Source organism: Odocoileus virginianus, chromosome 18 (genome assembly GCF_023699985.2).
Source record: "Odocoileus virginianus isolate 20LAN1187 ecotype Illinois chromosome 18, Ovbor_1.2, whole genome shotgun sequence".
Lineage (NCBI taxonomy): Eukaryota > Metazoa > Chordata > Mammalia > Artiodactyla > Cervidae > Odocoileus > Odocoileus virginianus.
The window spans coordinates 47343570-47362338 of NC_069691.1; the positions used below are offsets into that span (position 1 = coordinate 47343570).

Sequence of the window (18769 nt, forward strand, 5' to 3'; positions counted from 1 at the left end):
ACAAAACCAGCATGGCTGGGAGATGGCCACCTTGCTCACACAGACGGCATACGGCAGCGGAACCCAAGCTCCTGCTTCCCGTGCAGGCAACCCTGCGAGGCAGCGTGAAATACCTTGCAGGGTTAACTTGGAGGTTTACTAACTCTTCAGGCTCGCTGCGGGAAAAACACCTCCCTGTTGTTAAACCAAAGCCCCTTGGGAAAACTTTCTGACGGCAGAGGGGCACAGTGACAAACGAGGCGCAGCTCCAGAGAAAGACCAGCTGCTCGTGGCCCTTGCTCACAGGCTTTTCCTGGGCACAGAGAGCCCAGGAACGCTTTCGAAGGGCCGGTGGGAGGGGCGGGGCTCGGTGGAGGCAGCTGTGACCACAGACGGGGGTGGGGGGGTGGCCTGCCATCTCCGCAGGGTGCTTGCCATCGTCGGCAGGAAGCCACGAGCTGCTGAAGTGACTGAGACGCCTGGGATGGGCTCCTGCTTCAGGATTGTTTCCGAGTTGCTGGTTGTAGCCAGGAGGCCGCTGCCCCACAAGGCGCCGGGATTTGAAGAGCTATGGTGAGCCGCCGCTGAATACTGCCAAGGTAAGACTCATCTTCCGCCTTCCTGATCATCGCATTTCCTCATACAGCGCCGGCAGTGCTTAGGGGCCTGTGGGTGGGAGAATGGGCAGGAACATTGCTACGGGTGTTACAGGGGAGAGGGAGGACTTTCTTAGGATCTGAGCCCCAGCTGTGGATAGATTGCCCCGTCGTTTGTTCGTTTCTATTTTAGAGGGTTTAAAATTTTTTTTTCATCTTATTTCTAATTGGAGGACTATTACTTGACAATATTGTGATGGTTTCTGCCCTACTTCAATATGAAATGGTCACCCAGGAGAGTTTTTTTGATTGATAAAAGTTCAGTCCATCCAGGATAGAGTCTGCTGCTCAGGCCTTCAAATCTGGAAGAGTTGGTGAATGTGCCAGGGAAGAGAGACAGGAGGAGGCTGTGGGTGGGGTGAGGGTATGGATGGGCGCTCAGGGCTGTGTGCTCCAGGCAAGAGCCTCCCTGTGAAGGAGGGTAAAGGTTCCATGGTGCCAAGCTGATGCAGGGCTGCAGTGACTGTGGAGGGTCTGACTCAAGGTCAGTGATTGGTTGTTGCTTTCCTTTCATTTTGGTCTTCTTTTTAAAATCAGGTTTTCATTTTTCAGACATTTGGAGGTAGGGTGATGGAATAGGCTTGTTGCTGTTTGGTTGCTAAGTCATGTCCAACTCTTTGCGACCCCGTGGACTGTAGCCCACCAGGCTCCTCCGTCCATGGGATTCTCCAGAAAAGAACACTGGAGTGGGTTGCCACGCCCTCCTCCAGGGGATATGCCCAACCCAGGGATGGAACCCGTGTCTTCTGTGTTGGCAGGTGGATTCTTTACCACTGAGTCACTAGCGAAGCCCTGGAATAGGTTTGAAGATGGCCTGTTTGGCTAAGAGAGCTCTTTGGCCAACTGTGAAAAGGAAAGAATAGTTGATATCTTGAGAGGATTTTAAAAATTCTAGGATTTTGACAACTTTTCCAGTCATTTCCTAACTGGCCAATGTGTTCACTCACCCTCAATTGCCACATGACCGAGGAACTAAAGAACTGTTATTACAGTGCTTCTGTTATTATAGATAAGAATTCCACATGATATATGTCAATGCTCTTCCCTCCTGGAAGGGAGTTTGAATTCCCTCAGCTTAAATGAGGACTGGACTTACTAGAGAGTATGGAAAAGGAAAACCGGCAATCTTGCAGTGGAGAATCCTGGCCCCAAGGTCAAGGCTAACATCTCCAGGAATAAGTCACATTGTATTTATTGTGTAACTTTGGCTGCAAGGAGAAAGTACTTCATCTCCATGCTCAAACCCCTAATCCTAGTCTAGTTATGAGAAAACATCAGACAAACCCGAATTGAAGGGCTACAGACTACTTGAACTTCAAGATTTTCAAGGTCATGACAGACAAGTGAAGATAGGGAAATTGTCACTTCAGAGGAGAGTAAGGAGAAATGACAACTAAATCCAGAATTCACATATGGGTTGGATTGGATCCTGGAACAACAACAACCCCAAGGTCATTAGTGAAGAATAGGGGAACTCTAAATAAAGTCTGGAGTTTAACAGCTATCACTGATGTGCCTTTCTTGGTTCTGGCAAGTGTACCATAGTTAGGAAAGACACCAACACGAAGGGAAGCTGGGTGCAGGATGCATGGCAAGTCTCTATCCTATCTTTGTAATTTTTCTGAAAACCTAAAATTATTCCAAAATAAAAAACTAAAAAGTAAAGATCTATGCTCATCCTGCCTTGGAGCAGAAACAGTCAACATCTGTACACGCTTGGGAAAATTGGTGTCCATGGCCCAGGGGGCCCACCCCCTCTTTGAACATTCTGGAACCCAGAAAGCCTCTTGCATTTTCTATTAGCCTCTCTCCTAGCATCCCACCTGATTCTCAGAAAGCACCATATTTCCCTCTCTTCGTGGTCTTCCTCATCATTCATTTATTTTTTCATTCAACACACATTTCTGAGCCCTCACTCTGTGTCAGGGGGATTTAGGCCTAAGGACCGCACTTCTGTCTCCCAGCGGAGCTCACTGTGCTGGTTCTGGCTCCTGGGCCTCCAGCACTTGCCCAGCTGCCCACACCTGGCCCCTCCCCAGTGAGGAAGCAGGAGGCAGAGTGTGGAGGCCAATGAGGGCCCAGACCCGGCATGGAATACCCGGATGAACTCTGCCATCCTGGGCTTACCCATCCCTGCAGAATCTGTGGTCAGCCAGGCAGCAGTGAATTGTGCTGCAAACACTCTTCCATGAGCAGAGCATCTCCTGAGGAATGCAGAGTCAAACTGGAACTCTAAGAGCCAGCTCCTGCTTGAGTGACGCCTGGGCGGCCTGGTCCCTGCACAGACCCTAGAATCTGCAGCATCCGGACGAGATCACCAGGGGCAGCAGCCTTGCTTTAGGATCAAGTGTTTGGAGAGGTACCAGGGAGACAGAGAAACTCAACCCACCTCCCTCAACACGCATACACATTCTCACACACACACGCGCGCGCTTCACAGGCCCAGCAGAGCAGGTGTGCCCTTGTTCAAAGGCGATGTCTCAACCAGATTAGAGAAAGCTTCGGAAGCAGACTTGAAAGAGGAAAGAATTATGAAGCTGTGGGGAGAGAGCGTTTACACGAAAATCACAACGCTGAGATGAAGATCTGCGCTGAAGAGCGGTGATTACCCCAGGCCTGCAGCCCCTTTCCTGTCACATCTCCTGCCCCCCCCCCCCCCCCACTGCTTCTGGAGCACACCAGGCCCCTCCTGCGGGAGCACACAGGCCCCTCCTGCGGGAGCACAACACGCCCCTCCTGCGGGAGCACACCAGGCCCCTCCTGCAGGAGCACACCAGGCCACTCCTGTGGGAGCACAGCAGGCTCCCGTGCGGGAGGCTTTGCCTGCTGCACCCCCCCTCTCACCCAGGCAAGCCCCTCCTGTCCTGGCCTCAGGATCAGTGCCCGTGTCTTCTGTTGTGTCGTGCTGTGCCATGCCAAGTCGCTCAGTCGTGTCCAACTCTTGGCGACCCTATGGACTGTCGCCCACCAGGCTCCTCTCTCCGTGGGATTCTCCAGGCAAGAATACTGGAGCGGGTTGCCATGCCCTCCTCCAGGGGATTTTCCCAACCCAGGGACTGAAACTGTGTCTCTTCTATCTCCGGCGTTGGCAGGCAGGCTCTGTACCACTGGGACCACCCGGGAAGCCTACCAGTGCCCAGATCCATCCCTGAGTCCCCAAGGCCTCTGGCACATGCCTGGGGTGCTTTGTTGGCAGGCATGCTGCCCCTCTGGATCTGGGCTCTTCCAAGACAGGGACCAGGCCCTCCCTCCAAACACTATCCAAAACAGGAGAGTGTTTTAGAAAGACCTTGAAGCATGAATGAGGGTGTTAAATAAGAATTATCTTCCTTTCTGTGTACAAAACATAGATTGGTTCTTTATTTTTTCACCAAGAGGGCCAACTTATGGTGAGATATCTAGCTGTGTTTATTATAGTTAGACAAATGACCTATGTTTCAACTGTCCATTTTTACAGTTATTCTACCTTGTATTGCTACAGAAATTCTATAAAATTATTTCACAGTAAGATTCTTTTTAGTCCTACCATTTCTAAAGTAAATGAGACTTTTAAAAAACAATTTCTTTTTTTTTAATATTGCACTTTAAGACAGGATCAAAAGTAATAAACCATTTTATGATTTTGTTTGGGTGGCTTTATGGGAAAGGCTGAAGTTTCCATTTCCTAATGGAAAGGAGCCATTTCTGTTTTGTGGTGTCTGTACCTTTGTCTGTCTGGCGGACTCCCTGGCACCTGTCAGAGCTGTCGGGGACATGTCAGGTTAAGACTGAGAACAGGGGTGTGCTGGCAAATGTTTAACCTCTAACTTTCTGGGAAACACACACACAGACATGTAAGTTATTCATCAGTTTTACTGGTATAAAGGCTGAGTAACACTCATTTACAAATATTAATATATATAATACCCATACTTATAAATACCACATAACCAACTGATTCTCCCTAGAATGCTCTTGTGAACTTTTGCCAGACTCTTGGACCCAAAGTCAAGCAATTGATGCACATGGACTTCACTGATATTTTCATTTATTCCAAGAAGTAAGATCAGAGTGAAACCACAAAGACGTGTCTGAACTGCACTTGATAGTCTGTGGGGTGACCCACTTCTTTACTAAATTGGATAACAGTATTTTATTACTTGAAAAATTTTCTCCATGTTGAGGGGTGCTATCCAAAGCTGCAACTCTTTTTAAGCGAAATCAACACTATTAACATTTTCTCCATCACTGCCTTAAGTCGGGGAAATCAACAAAAATGCATCAACCACACATGTGTTCAGTTCAGTCGCTCAGTCACGTCTGATTCTTTGCAACCCTGTGGACTGCAGCACAACAGGCTTCCCTGTCCTTCAACTCCCAGAGCTTGCTCAAACTCATGTCCATTGAGTTGGTGATGCCATCCAACCATCTCATCCTCTGTCGTCCCCTTCTCCTCCCACCTTCACTCTTTTCCAGCATCAGGGTCTTTTCAAATGAGTTAGCTCTTCGCATCAGGTGGCCAAAGTATTGGAGTTTCAGCTTCAGCATCAGTCCTTCCAATGAATATTCAGGACTGATTTCCTTTAGTATTGACTGGTTGGATCTCTTTGAAGTCCAAGGGACTCTCAAGAGTCTTCTCCAACACCACAGTTCAAAAACATCAATTCTTCGGCGCTCAACTTTCTTTATAGTCCAACTTTCACATCCATGTATGACTACTGGAAAAACCATAGCTTTGACTAGATGGACCACTGTTGGCAAAGTAATGTCTCTGTTTTTAAATATGTAGCCCTTGCCTATTCCTGTGGTATAAACATTCCTACCATAGCTGATTTCAAGCTGCCAAAACATCTTGACTGAACATGAAGCTGGGAAGCCAGAAAGAGGGGAAGGTAGCACATGGTTACATTGTTTCCACCCAACAGATACAACTGAGATAAACAACTTCAGGATCAGAGACAACAGTAAAATATCAGGGAAGTTTCCACATACATGTGTTAACATATGGTTTTTGTTTTTCTCTTTCTGACTTACTTCACTCTGTATGACAGACTCTGGGTTCATCCACATCTCTACAAATGACCCAATTTTGTTCCTTTTTTATGGCTGAGTAATATTCCATTGTGTATTTGTATCATAACGTCTTTATCCTATTGGCAGGGCAGGAAGAGGTGCAGATGTAGAGAATGGATGTGTGGACATGGGGTGGGGTGGGGTGGGATGAACTGGGAGGCTGCAATGTGCCCATACACATGGTATACATATGCACACCTCTCCCTGGGGGCCAGCAGAGGAAGGAGCTGCTCCCTGAGTGCAGGCCTGCGTGTGCGGAGCGCTTTGGGAAGGAAGTGCCGGGTGTGCAGGGTGGTGGCTCTCGCTGTTCACGACACCCCAGCTACAGGCTGAGGAGATAAAAGGGAGGCGGTCAGGAGCTTGCCTGAGGGACGGGAGCCAAGTCTGAGGTCAGGAGCCTCCGTGCTCACGCCTGGTGTGATGACTGACCATGACCTCAAGAAGGTCAAGTCCCGATTGATGACGATGCTGCCTCCTCACCCCTGGCAGGTTGCCCTGCAAGAAGCTCTTCGGAAATTTTCTTTTGGTGGCTGTTTTGAGAGTAGCTACCCTCCCATGACCCAGGGGAGGGGTCTGTCACCTGAGGGGATCCTTTACTTCTGTTTGTGGGTGGTGGGGGGGCACCTAAACAGCAGAAGCTCACATGGACTTAGATATGAAATTCCCCGTGCTCTTTGCAGGAGCCAGTGTCCCCTCAGCCCAGACTCAGAGGCCAAGGCCCCAAGCTGTGCATGGTCTGCCAGGAGTGAGGCGGTGCCCCCCCCCCCTGCTCTTTCAGCCACAGGCTCAAGGCTTGGTGCTCAGTGGGGGTCTGTGGGGCTCTGACCGAGTCCTCTGGGGGTCTGTCTTCTCCACCTGCTCACTTAAAGAGCCTTCTAAGCAGGGCCACTTAGAAGCAGGAGATCAGCCACAACCCTTTGGGAGAACAGGCTGATTTTGTACAGATATTTCATGTATCTCCTTTCTTTCTAACGGTAACAATCATATAATACAAAAAAAAAAAAACCTTTTGGAAACAGATATGAGCCATCAGTAATTTCACCTCTTATTTCTACCCAAGACTTGCTCGCCTTGGTTTGTAGGATGCAGCTTTTTATCCCTGGACTCATAAGGGACAGAGACCTTTGGAGTCTGTGTTTTTTCCTTGTTTTCTTTTTTCATCTTAACATAAGTTTCTTCCCCATGGCAACATGTCTCCACAATGATCATTTTTTCTATTTTTTATTTAACTATTAAAAAAAATTTTTTTACAATATTGTGTTGGTTTCTGCCATGCAATAATGCAAATCAGTCATAATTCTTCATATATTCTCTCCCTCCCTAGCCTCCTTCCCATCCCCCCTTCCCATCCTTCCAGGTCGTCACAGAGGGCCAGACTGGGCTCCCTGAACTACACAGCAACTTCCCAGCAGCTGTCTACCTTACACCTGGTACATATACACAGTGGAATATTACTCAGCTGTAGAAAGTAGGAATCTGAATCACTTCTGGTGAGGTAGATGAACCTACAGCCTGTTGTACAGTGAAGTAACTCAGGAAGAGAGAAACAAATATAGCATATTGACACATAAGTATGGAGTCTAGGAAAATGATATTGATGAACCTATTTGCAAGGAAGGAATGGAGATGAAGATGTAGAGACTGGGCTTGTGGACACTGGGGGATGGAGAGAGTGGGACGAATGGAGAAAGTATTATCACGATGATCATGTTTGAAGCTGCATAATATTTCCTTATCTTAACTCTATTTCACACTGGACATTTCGTCTCCTTTTTTTTTAAACATCATAGAGGGCTATGATTTGGAACAAAATGACATGTAACTTGTAAAGTCCTTCCGAACTACATCACACAGCCAAAGAGTATTCTTCCCATCTTCCAAGGAACAACAATTATATAGAGAGACGAAAGGCTTATTTGGGGTGGAGTGGGGTGGTCTTGAATTTGCGTTTGGAGTCCTGGTGATCGTGGCCTGAGTCTTCTCATCTAGCTGCCTTGTTGTCAACAGCTATATTCATTGGCCAGGGTTCCTGATGTGGTCTTTGGCAGGAGAACAGACTTTCCTCTCTGTGAGATGAAATGACTCAGAAGGAAACAAAACCCAAGGATTTGGCCTCATTTGTCCCATAGTTTAAACCAAGATTCCTAATCAGAGGCCCATGAATTGTTGTGTGGGTTTGAGGGGAGAGGAGTCCTGAAACTGAACACAAAATTGGATGTGTCTGCACTTAAGTGTACTTGGGGGTGACGGAAGTGTCTGTAATTTCGCCAGATTCTCAAAGGAGATTGTGGTCCCTGAAAATATTTTTTTTAAAAACTGATCTATCTTTCTTTCTCTCTTCTTCCCTCCCATTCCCTTTGGTGAGTCCAGTGTTGAAATGAAAGAATTCTAAAGGTCTGTGCCTACATACAGAAGTCCAGATGTGGAATGGGGACCATATTATTCCATCTGAGGAGCCTTGGATTAGAACCCAAGTCTATCTTACTGCCTGATCTGTGTGTTCGTACCCATAATATGAGGCTTCCCAGATGACACCAGTGGTAAAGAATCCGCCTGTCAAAGCAGGAGACGTAAGAGATGCAGTTTCAATCCCTGGATCAGGAAGATCCTCTGGAGGAGGGAATCCACTCCAGTATTCTTGCCTGGAGAATCCCATGGACCAAGGAACCTGGCAGGCTATGGTCCATAGGGTTGCAAAGAGTTGGACACAACTGAGGCAACCCAGCACACACACATGCACACACACCCATTATGCAAAGTGCCTTATGGTTAAGAGAGTTGCTTCTCTTTTTACTTCTTCAACCAAAGCTAATTGCTAATGTGTTCAAGGTTCTGCCATGATCATGGCCATCCTTGGTTCTTCACTAAACTAAATGTTTTGATTTTTTTTTTTTAAAGCCTTGCATTTCTCTCTAGGGAGTCAGACTGACGCAGAAATATTTGTGGTTGGTTAGTTGTTCTTTCCTCCTACAGGCATTAACCGTAAGAGATGAGCTGTGTTTATCAAACTGAAATGTTATCACTCAAGGCTTAAAGAGCCAAGGAAACTTTGAAGTCCAAGAGATTGAACCCAACAGTCCAACTTAATGGGTGGGAGACTTGAGCTTATGATTTACTGAATACAAATGGACCTTTTCTCTTCAGATGTGTTTATTAACAACAATCTACTTGGCACCTGTAGGTGACTTTGGCTTCCTAAATGTGTTTGATTTCCTTTCTCTCTTAGTAGTCCTGTCCTGAATCTCCTTAAACTCAAGCATTCATACCTGGAGGCAAAAAGATGGGGCAAAATTTAATCTCAAGTCTCCTTGCTTCCTCTGAAAATCTCTGCTAAGTTAACCACTTATTATTACTGAAAACTGGCATCCTTGAAAGGGGAAAGACTTCCTGAAATATGGGAAATAATCATGCAATAGGAAAGAGTAAATTATAATTTCATCTTGGGCATCTTATATGTAATACAACATTAAATGTTATATCAGTGTGCCTTATTGGCCCTCTAGTTTTGGCCAGTGAACAATAATCAGTGCATGGAATAATACTGGCTTTGATATAAATGGCATCTTTCTACCATTGTCCTAGAAAATTAAACTGTTAACTGTTTACAGGAGTGGAGTCTTAGGGGGAAGTGGGTGAGAAGGCATTTTCTTGTATTTGTGTTTTCTCTTCAATGCAGAAGACCCAGGTTCAGTCCCTGAGTCAGGAAGATCCCCTGGGGAAGGGAATGGCTACCCACTCCAGTATTCTTGCCTGGAGAATCTCATGGACAGAGGAGCCTGGTGGGCTGCAGTCCAAGCAATTAACACTTTATAATAATATATTATCGTGCCATGGTTTAAAAGTAATAACTCACATTTATTAGTCCTTACTATGTGTTGAGGCACTCTTATAAGTGCATTATATATTTCATCTTATTTAACACAAAATCATTCAATAACTTGCTTTCATAAGAGCATTTTTGGCTTTTTCTGCCTTCGCCTCAACTTCTAGATGAGTCTAAATTATTCACTTTCAAGGTTTTCTGGGCAACAAAGCATGACTGTCTATCCAAAAGCAGGAATTAATTATTCAAGAAAGGCTGAAGCAAAGGCCTCACAAAATTTGTTGTACTCTTGATAGAATATTTTCATACTCTATCACAGTTTACTAGAACATCCGTCTGTACCACCAGCTCTGGATTGAACCCAGGCAGAGTGTGCCTGGGTCCTGAGGCACGTCCACACATTGGGCCCCAAGGAGGCTGCTGCTGAGACCGTATGATGGGCTCCAGAACTGGGACCCCCAAATCTTAAAGGAAGGGTCAGCAGTTTGGGAGATGGGGATGACAAAGTCAGAGGAACGTGGCTGAGGGCACAGAAGTGAAGACAGGTGATCTGTGGGCCGTGATAAAGGCAGAGAGGGAGTTGAGAGGGGAAGAGAAAGCAGTCTCAAAGAGATATTTGCATACTGTACTTGTTTTCATAGTGGCATTATTCGCAATAGCTGCATGGTTGAGTGGATAAATAAATTGTTGCATTACATGCCATGGAATATTATTCAGCCTTAAAAAAAAAAAGGGAAATTCTAACGCATGCTACGACATGGATGAACTGTGAGGGCATTATACTAAATGAACTGTCAGTCCCAGAAGGACAAATACAGTATGGTGTCACTTCTATGAGGTCCCCAGAGTAGTCAAATTTTAGAGACTGAAAGTAGAAAAGTGGTTGTCAGGGACTGGCAGAGGGGGAAATGGGGAGTTTTTCTTTAATGGAGATGAAGTTTCAATTTTGCAAGATGAAAAAGTTCTGGAGGTTGGGTGCCCAGCAATGTGAATATTTGTTCCATTACCGAACTGTACATTTAAAAATTAAGATGGTAAATTTTACGTCATGTGTATTTACCTAATTAAAAATTTTTTTTTGAGAAATAGAATAGAATAGGAAATACTCAAATGCATTGCTTGAGGAAGGACAAATAATGTTGTGTGAGCCTTTGTTCCAAGGTGTGGGGGATGTGTGTGTACATGTGCGCCTTGGCATGTTCTATCTTGCAGGTGTACACTGTGTTCTTACTGAGGATCATACCAACCAAGAAAAAAGTTTCTGATAAACACCACAGTGGACGACCTCAGACCACACAGCCCAGTAAGGCTTCTCATAACCTGTGTGGTTGAGCCATCCGTCCCCCAAGGCACAGCAGAGAGCTGGTTTCTGCTGTGTGGTTCTCACCTCCCAAGGCGTCTTTCCCACTCAGAAAATGCTCATTAATTGACAGATACCCTAGGAGGCCTTGCATTGATACTTCTCCATCTTCTCCCATTTCCCCAAGAACTAAACTCAGAAAACTGCGTGGATGTGGGAGAGAAAGGAAATGCATGTGTGCTCAGCAGCTCAGTCGTGTCCGACTCTTTGCAACCCCATGGTCTGTGTAGCCCGCCAGGCTCCTCTGTCCGTGGGATTTCCCAGGCAAGACTACTGCAGTGCCTTGCCATTTCCTCCTCAGAGGATCTTCTCGATCCAGGGATCAAACCTGCCTCCTAAGGCTCCTTCATTGGCAGGCAAACTCTTTGCCACTGAGCCACCTAGGAAGCCCTGAGAAAGGAAATGACAAGTACTTAATTTATTCCCAAACTGCCAAGGGAGGGAGGAATGGAAGGGGAGAAGAAAAGAAGGAAGGAAGGAAGATGGCTGTGGCTTTGATTTCTGAGACTTGCAGAGTTTAGATAAACCCTCTGTAACCTCAGGAAGCTCAGAGGATCACCAGAAGCCTTACTAGGGCTTGGACAGGGGTCTGGGAATCAGTCCAGTTCCAGGGAAGTGGCAGGAAGAAACACTCCATCCTTCTGGAACTTCATGTGTGTTTAATATAGTGGCTGCCATCAGCACCCGGCTTGTAGCATCTATAAAGCTCTGCATGGCAGCTCCTAGAGGAGGAGAGGGGCATTCAGCTAACAAGAGGCAGAGCTGCGACTGAAATGTGTCCCTTGTGACTTAAAATCGCTCCTCTTCTGCTGCCTCGGGAAAGGTGGTGCTGTAGTCCTGGGCCAGGGCGGGAAGTGAACAAGGCTGTGGACCAAAAGGAGGAGGTTTTCATCCTAGCATATCATGTAATAACCCTGAAGCCCCTAGGGCTGTGGCAGGGATGGAATTTCACGATACGATCAACTGCCTCTGTTGATGGTAGAATGGATGCCACGTGAGAAGAGGAGCTGTCCGTTCGCTCACCCAGACGTAACCGTGAGCTTTCCCTGAAACACTGAGTCACATCTGTGGACAAAACAAAGGCCTCCTCTCTGGCAGGACGACAGACACCACACAAATTTGGAGATATATGTAGTGTCAGGTGGTAATCGGGGGAGAAGAGACACGGCCTGACCTGCCTCTTCCAGCATCAGGCTGGTGGGAGGGCAGGAAGAGGAACAGAACAGCTGGGAGACCTCTGCCAGGGCCTGGCTTTGACTGGAATAGCAACAGTGGAAGAAGTGGTCCAGTCCTGGCTGCCTGTTGAGCTCACAGAACTTGGTGATGGTTTGTTTGTGGGATGTAGGAGAAAGAGCGTGAGAAACTCCAAGACGGAGTCACTGTTTGGCGAGATGGGAAAGCTTTGAGGCCCTGGGTTTTGGGGAAAAAAGCAAGGGGCTCCTTTTGGCCATTTCGAGTCTGAGCTGTTTACTAGAAATCCAGGTGGCAATATGATTGGTGATGTAGTCAACCGCTTCTCTGAGCTCTACCAGCCCTTCCTCTGGCTCTTTTCCCCTGTGAGTATCACCGACCTCCTAGGCTCCAAGCACACTTGAACCTCTCAGATGCCGCCAGGCTTCCCGGAGCCTCCTGCTGCTGCAGCCTCGGCCTGGCTCCTCTGTGCCCCGCATACTTGCTGAGTCAAATTTGAGAGAGAGCTTTTCCTGGGCATGAGCAGGGCAGGCGGCAGCTGCCCAGCTCTGGAAGACCACGCTCCACTGGGGCTGAGCCCACTGAGGTGAGACCCTGCTTATTCTGGTGCGGCCCCAGCTCTGTGGTCAGAGTTCTGGGCCCCATTACACAATTGGGTGCTACTCCCCAAGGTTCCACAATTGCATCCTGAGTTCAGGCCCCCCAACCTTCAGCTGAGAGTGACTTCTGGGAAGCCAAAGAGGTAGCTTTCTCCTGTAGCAGCTTCTAGAGCAGCCCAGTGCTGGGCCCATGGTTCAGGAGGGTAACCTCCAAGAGGAGGAAGCTGAGCACCCTTAGATGCTGAGGACAGTGAGAGGGATGCATGCCGGCCGCTCAAAACTCACTTAACAAGGGGGAAACCGGCGCAGGGAGCAGGTGGGGGAAGACACAGTGTCCACAGCCAGTTGATGGTTGAATCCCAGTTCTCCCAGTTGCCCAGGAGCTGGCAGCACCGCCCCCATCCCACTGAGCAGCCCTCTGGCTTCACACAGGCACTAGGATCACTTTATCCTAAACAAGGCACAGACGATCTTTCAGGGCCAGGCTCCAGCCAAGGCTGTAGAGAGCAGGTACCCCTGGCAGAACGTGGCCTCGGACATCAAACACGCACTTTCATGTGTGATTACTTAGCACGTTCAGTTTTTGAAGACTAATCTGTTGAATCCCTTCTGGGAACTGGGTTCCAATTCTGAGGACAGACATCCCCAGTTTGGGGAGGGTGAGAGGTTCTGATCCGTAGGAGGCACACAGGCTCTTTCCCCTCCGTGCACAGCCCCTCCCACAGCTAAAGGTCATCATCACCTTGTTTGGCATCTCCCCATCTCCCCCAACATCCCTTTCTCCACTCTCTCGTCCACCACCTTTCACAGAGGCCCCCTGCCGCTGCCGTGCTCTCTCGATCAGGTAAGTGGGTCCACCTGAAGCCATCTAGAGGTTCATGTGGCTTCTAGAAAGGAAGCTCGGCTCCCTCCCCTGCCCCCTCTCTGCCCTCACCTCCTCCACCCTCCCCACCGACACTGCTGCAGGCCGAGCCCTCCTCTCACCGCTGCAACCCTGGATCTCCCATCCTGCCATCCCCCTGCCCTTCCAACCTCAGGGAGCTGCCTCTGGTCACTGAGACCCAGGAGGTCTTTCACTGAATAACCTTGCGCGTCTGTTTCAAATCCATCACACCGCCTCTGCTCTCCGCACAAACTCCCCTTTCTCAGAAGAGACTAGCCATTTTCTCTGCTTATACGCTGTCTGGTCTCCCTTTGGCTCACCTCTCTGCCAGCCAGCACGCAGGCTCCAGAGCGCATCCCTGGTCTCTGCTCCCCACAGCATGCCCAGGACCTGTGCTCACCGGCCTGTTGGGAGAACAGGCTCTTCACAGGAAGTGAGGGAGGCAGGACACGTCAGGGGCCACGCTGCCCCAGGTGGGCCTGCTCCCACACAGCTGCTGGCAGACCAGGCTGTCACAGGAGAGCAGGCTGACAGTTTGGATCAGGAGTCTTGAAATAGTTCCTTGGTGTTGAAGCAAAGTAATCTTCCTTCTGAAGGCCTGAACAGAAGGGGGAAATCTGAAAAACAGGCAATCTAAATACTATTGATTATAGGAATGAGCTTTACATTGCATCACAATGACATTCATTTTTTAACTGGAAATTTATACCTCTTAGAAATGCATTCTTTTTTTTTTTTTCCTGGTTAGGACATATCTTTCTCTTATTTACACAGCACTGAGGGGGAAAAACAACACTGAGAATTAGACCTTGACAGGTTGCTTTCATGATGGTGTTGATCAGTACTTCTCTTGCCTTTTAAATTTCTCTTATCCAGTCTAAGGAGTCTGGCAGTTGTCTTCATGTGCATTGCTTCAAATCCTTTTGAACATATCTTGGTTACAGACCATAGCAAAGTTTCATCGATTTGTAAATAGTTTCCATGGTAGAAAAGAAAATCAATAATAACTGAAAATAAATGAGTTCTTTTTTAAAAAAGAAAACTACAATTTTTCTAAATGGTCAAAGGATATGAATGGGCCATCCACAGAGGGGAAAACCCACATAAATCAATAAACATCTCAAAAGTAATCAAGAAAAAACAAATAACAAAAAGATTCCATTTATTACTCATGGGATTAGCAAAAAGCAATGTCTCATAACACTGGTTTTGGCAAGCATGTGGGGAAATGAGGATTCTTGGGTATTGCTGGGAGTAGGACAGCTGGGTACCTTGGAGACAGTTTTGGGATTCCAGAGCCAAACTGAAGGATCTCACTCTATAGCCCTGTGGGTCCTCCCAGTACCCTGGAGCCGCGTTGTTCAGAGACAGTCTCACACGTGTGCAGGGGGACATGGGCTCCTCGCCGTGGAGTCTGTCACCATGAAAAAAAGGAGACAACTCAATTGCTGCTTAGCAAAAAATGATTAAAGGGACAAATAAGACATGGTTTATTCACTTAATGGAATAAGATTTTTAAAAATAGAAGAATTAGGGATCTGTATAGCAAAATAAATAAACTACAAGAATAAGTTTGGGTTAAAAAAAAGCAAATTTCAAAAACGTTACTTGCATTATGAGGCCATTTTTGGCAAAACATACAAAAGTATATATTGCTTGTGGCTGTTTATTTGTATATCATAAATGCACAAAATCATATGTGGTAATAACACCCAGTCACTTCAATATAATGATGACTTTGGAGACAAAGAAAGGAGAAAATTATGATCAAGATTTAGTAATATTGGTGACATAAAAAGAGAGAGGAAGAAAAAGAGAACCAAAGTAAATGTGACAAAATATTAATGCATGTTTGACGTTAGTGCTGTTACATTTGTTTCTGAGTTTTTATGCATATAAAATATTGTGAAAAAACTAATAATGAAAATTAATAAATATATATGTAGGTGTATACATCTATAATCTTAGGTTGGGGAAGATATTTCTGAGAGGGAACACCAAGAGCAAAGATTGGTAAGAAAGATTAGCAAACTGACAAGATAAAGATGATAATCTTTTGTGCACAGTGAATACTGTAAACAAAGTTAAGAAGCAAAAGATAAAATGAGAAAGTATTTACAATATATTTGACAAATTAATGTATAAATTAAATATATCTATGATATAAAGAGTTCCTATATGTAATTAGGAAAAATGATAAACACCTCAATGTAAAAATAAGCAGAGAATGTGGACAACCAATTCATCACGTGAGAAACACAAGTGGTTGATAAATACATGATAAATATTCATAGAAAAGTAAATTAAAGCCATGTTGCTTTTCACTTAGAGGATTGGCAAAGGTTTGCAACTTGATAAAAGCTCTTGACAAAGACCAAGGGAAATGAGCTTTCTTCATTGCTGTGAGAATATAAATTCATCTTTGCAGAAATTAATTTAGTATCAGAGTTCAAGATCCTTAAAAATATGCATCTTCTTTGACTTCATAATTCCACTTATAGAAATATAGCTTTAAAAATATTGGACAAAAAACTAAACATTTATCCTATAAGGATGTTTACTACAGGTTTATTTATAGTAATCAAAGTTTGAAAATAACTCATTTGGGCAATAGTGATTAAATAAATTAATGTTGTCTGTAGATGGCATGCAATTAATAATATTGGTTCCCAAATTATACTTATGTATATATAGTTTACACTGTACTGTTTACTGAAATAACCATGTTATTATACTGCATAAACAGTCTGATTCCATTTTCTTAAGGGTATATGCAAATATAAAAGCTCTGGAAATTCATCACCAAAGTGTTCATAGTGTTTTTTCATACGTGGTGAGATTTTGAGTCTTTTTAATTTTTTTCTTTATATAGAGCTTAATTTTCTGATTTTCAACATGGGTATATTACTTACTTAGTCCAGGGAGTTGCAAAGAGTCAGACACAACTGAGTGACTGAATGACAGCAATGAAACACAAAAATTAGATTAAAAAGTAAAAGATAACTTTTTAAATAAATTAACTTAGTAAGTATAAAAAGAACAATAACCCTTTGTAGAGAAAGTACAGGGAAACACATATATCCAGTTGTGTGAAAATGCCTGAAGGACAGTTTGGCAAAACATATATCAAAAGACTTAAACATATTATGCTTTTGAGCCCAGCAATCCCACTTCTAGGATTTTTTAACCTCAACCAAGATTAACGGGGGACTTGAACAAGAGTAAGGTATATGAGCAAAGGACATCTTTGCAGCATTATTTCTGATACTAAAAAAATGGAAGTAGCTTGGGCATGGAAGCAGAGGAATGGGTAAAGTAAGTATGGTACCACCTTCCAATAAGAAGCCCCACAGCCCTGCATGTGATGCAACGAAGGGGATAAATGACAGGAAAATGTAGCCATGATACAGTCTTAAAAACAGGTCACCGAACCGGATGTAGATAATGATCCCAGTTTTGCTTTTTTTAAAAAATGCCAATGGAAAACGGCATACCAGAATGTTAACTAACAGTGGTTATCTCTAAATAATGGTGCTGTAAGTAAATCTTATCTTCCTCTCTACTTTCTGAATTTCCTATAACTGCAAGCAAATTACATGCGGAAAGAGGAGAGTATATTAATGTGATTCATCAGAGGAGGCCAGCTCCTCCAAGCATGGCCTGAACCCATAAAGGATAGAAATTCCGTCACCTCTTTCATCCTTTAGAATGTTGCTCGGGGGCACGTGTCCCATATTTTTTAGGGTAATTGCCAATTCATTTTTTTTTTAACTTCACATTTAAAAAACAATATTTAATGGTATTTTTGAGAAGGAAATGACAACCCACTCCAGTATTCTTGCCTGGAGAATCCCATGGACAGAGGAGCCTGGCAGGCTACAGTCCGTGGGGTCACAAAAGTCGGACACGACTTAGCGACTAAACCACCACCACCACCATTTAATGGTATTACGTACTTAAGCATATCGTTCTATGTTTAATACAAACCGCATCAAAGTATGTAAAGTAAAAATGTAAGGTCTTTTTTGTTTGTGATTTTCACTCTCCAGAAACAGCCCTGCTGGCTGCTTTATTTATACCAAAGGGCTTTTGGCTTTTTTTTTCATTTGCAAATATATTTTATATACTCCCCTTTTTTTATTTTCCACAATTATTTTATACAAAGTATTCTGCAATAAACTCTTTCACCTAACAATAATGTATTCCAGGCATTTTTGGTCAGTTAAGTCTTTTATTCTTTTCCTAATTTGTTTGTCTACCCATTCATTTGCTGAGTTAGATTTTATCACTATATAAGTTATCCATAAACATTATTTCTTAAAATGTGGAAAGCTCCAAAGGGTCTAAACTGAAAAATAAAAATTTGTCCCACCCCTCCCTCTATCATCCCAGGAATAAGGGATGCTAACAGTGTTTGTTTTTAAATCTCCTTTTCGTCAGCTTTGTAACTTTAAAGAAGACCAACACTTTGATTTTAAATATATCTCTGGACTAATTATATCAAGTCCCACTATGAAAGATGCAGAAGCCCTTCCTTCCCCGCCTCCCACCTGTACCCTCTCTTCTTTATCGAAAGTTTCACTTGTGGTTGGTTCAATCTGTAAATACAAAAACTGTAAATATGAAGGGCAGACAGTGACCTTGAGAACAAGGAGGTATTTTGGCAAATGTGGGGGACTCCTGGAATCAAATCCCCATGGATACGAGAGGGCTGTGTATGGAATCAGACAGTGTATATTCTTTGTGTTTTGTTTCTTTCTCTTGGCACGGTGCTCTGGAAGTTCACCATGCTAGTATAGCTAGAGTGATCGATCACAACTGCATTTTTGAAATCCATTTATCAGTTAATGGACCTTTGTGTTGTTTCCAGTGGGAGCTAATGAGTTAAGCTGCTAGGAGTGTATGCCCACAAGCTTTTGTGTTAGATGTGTCCACTGCTGTTTGATAAATAACTAGAAATGAGATCTTGGATCAGAGAATAGAGGCTCCCAAACTGGCTTCCCAAGTGTCTGTTCCATTTCACTTTGCCGTCGGCATTCAGCATTGTGTGAGAGCTGCAGCTTCCCCGGAGCCTGCCCAACATTTGCTTTGGTTGGTCTTTTAGCAGTAGCCATTCTGGAGGGTATGTAGGGGTATCTCTTGGTGATTTTAATCACCATTTTCTCTAATGATTGATAATGTTGAGCGCCTTTTCATGTACTTGTTTGCCAATCATATAATATCTTC

General features: G+C 44.9%; 1 protein-coding gene across 1 annotated transcript in view; it reads left to right on the top strand.

The window, feature by feature from the left end:
• The first annotated feature begins 370 nt into the window (after window positions 1-370).
• The window catches only part of BLK (BLK proto-oncogene, Src family tyrosine kinase), a 51007-nt gene continuing 32608 nt past the window's right edge, over window positions 371-18769 (top strand). Inside the window, exon 1 of the mRNA XM_020877195.2 lies at window positions 371-578. The gene's annotated coding sequence lies outside the window, so the exon portion shown is untranslated. The remainder of the gene's footprint in view (window positions 579-18769) is intronic.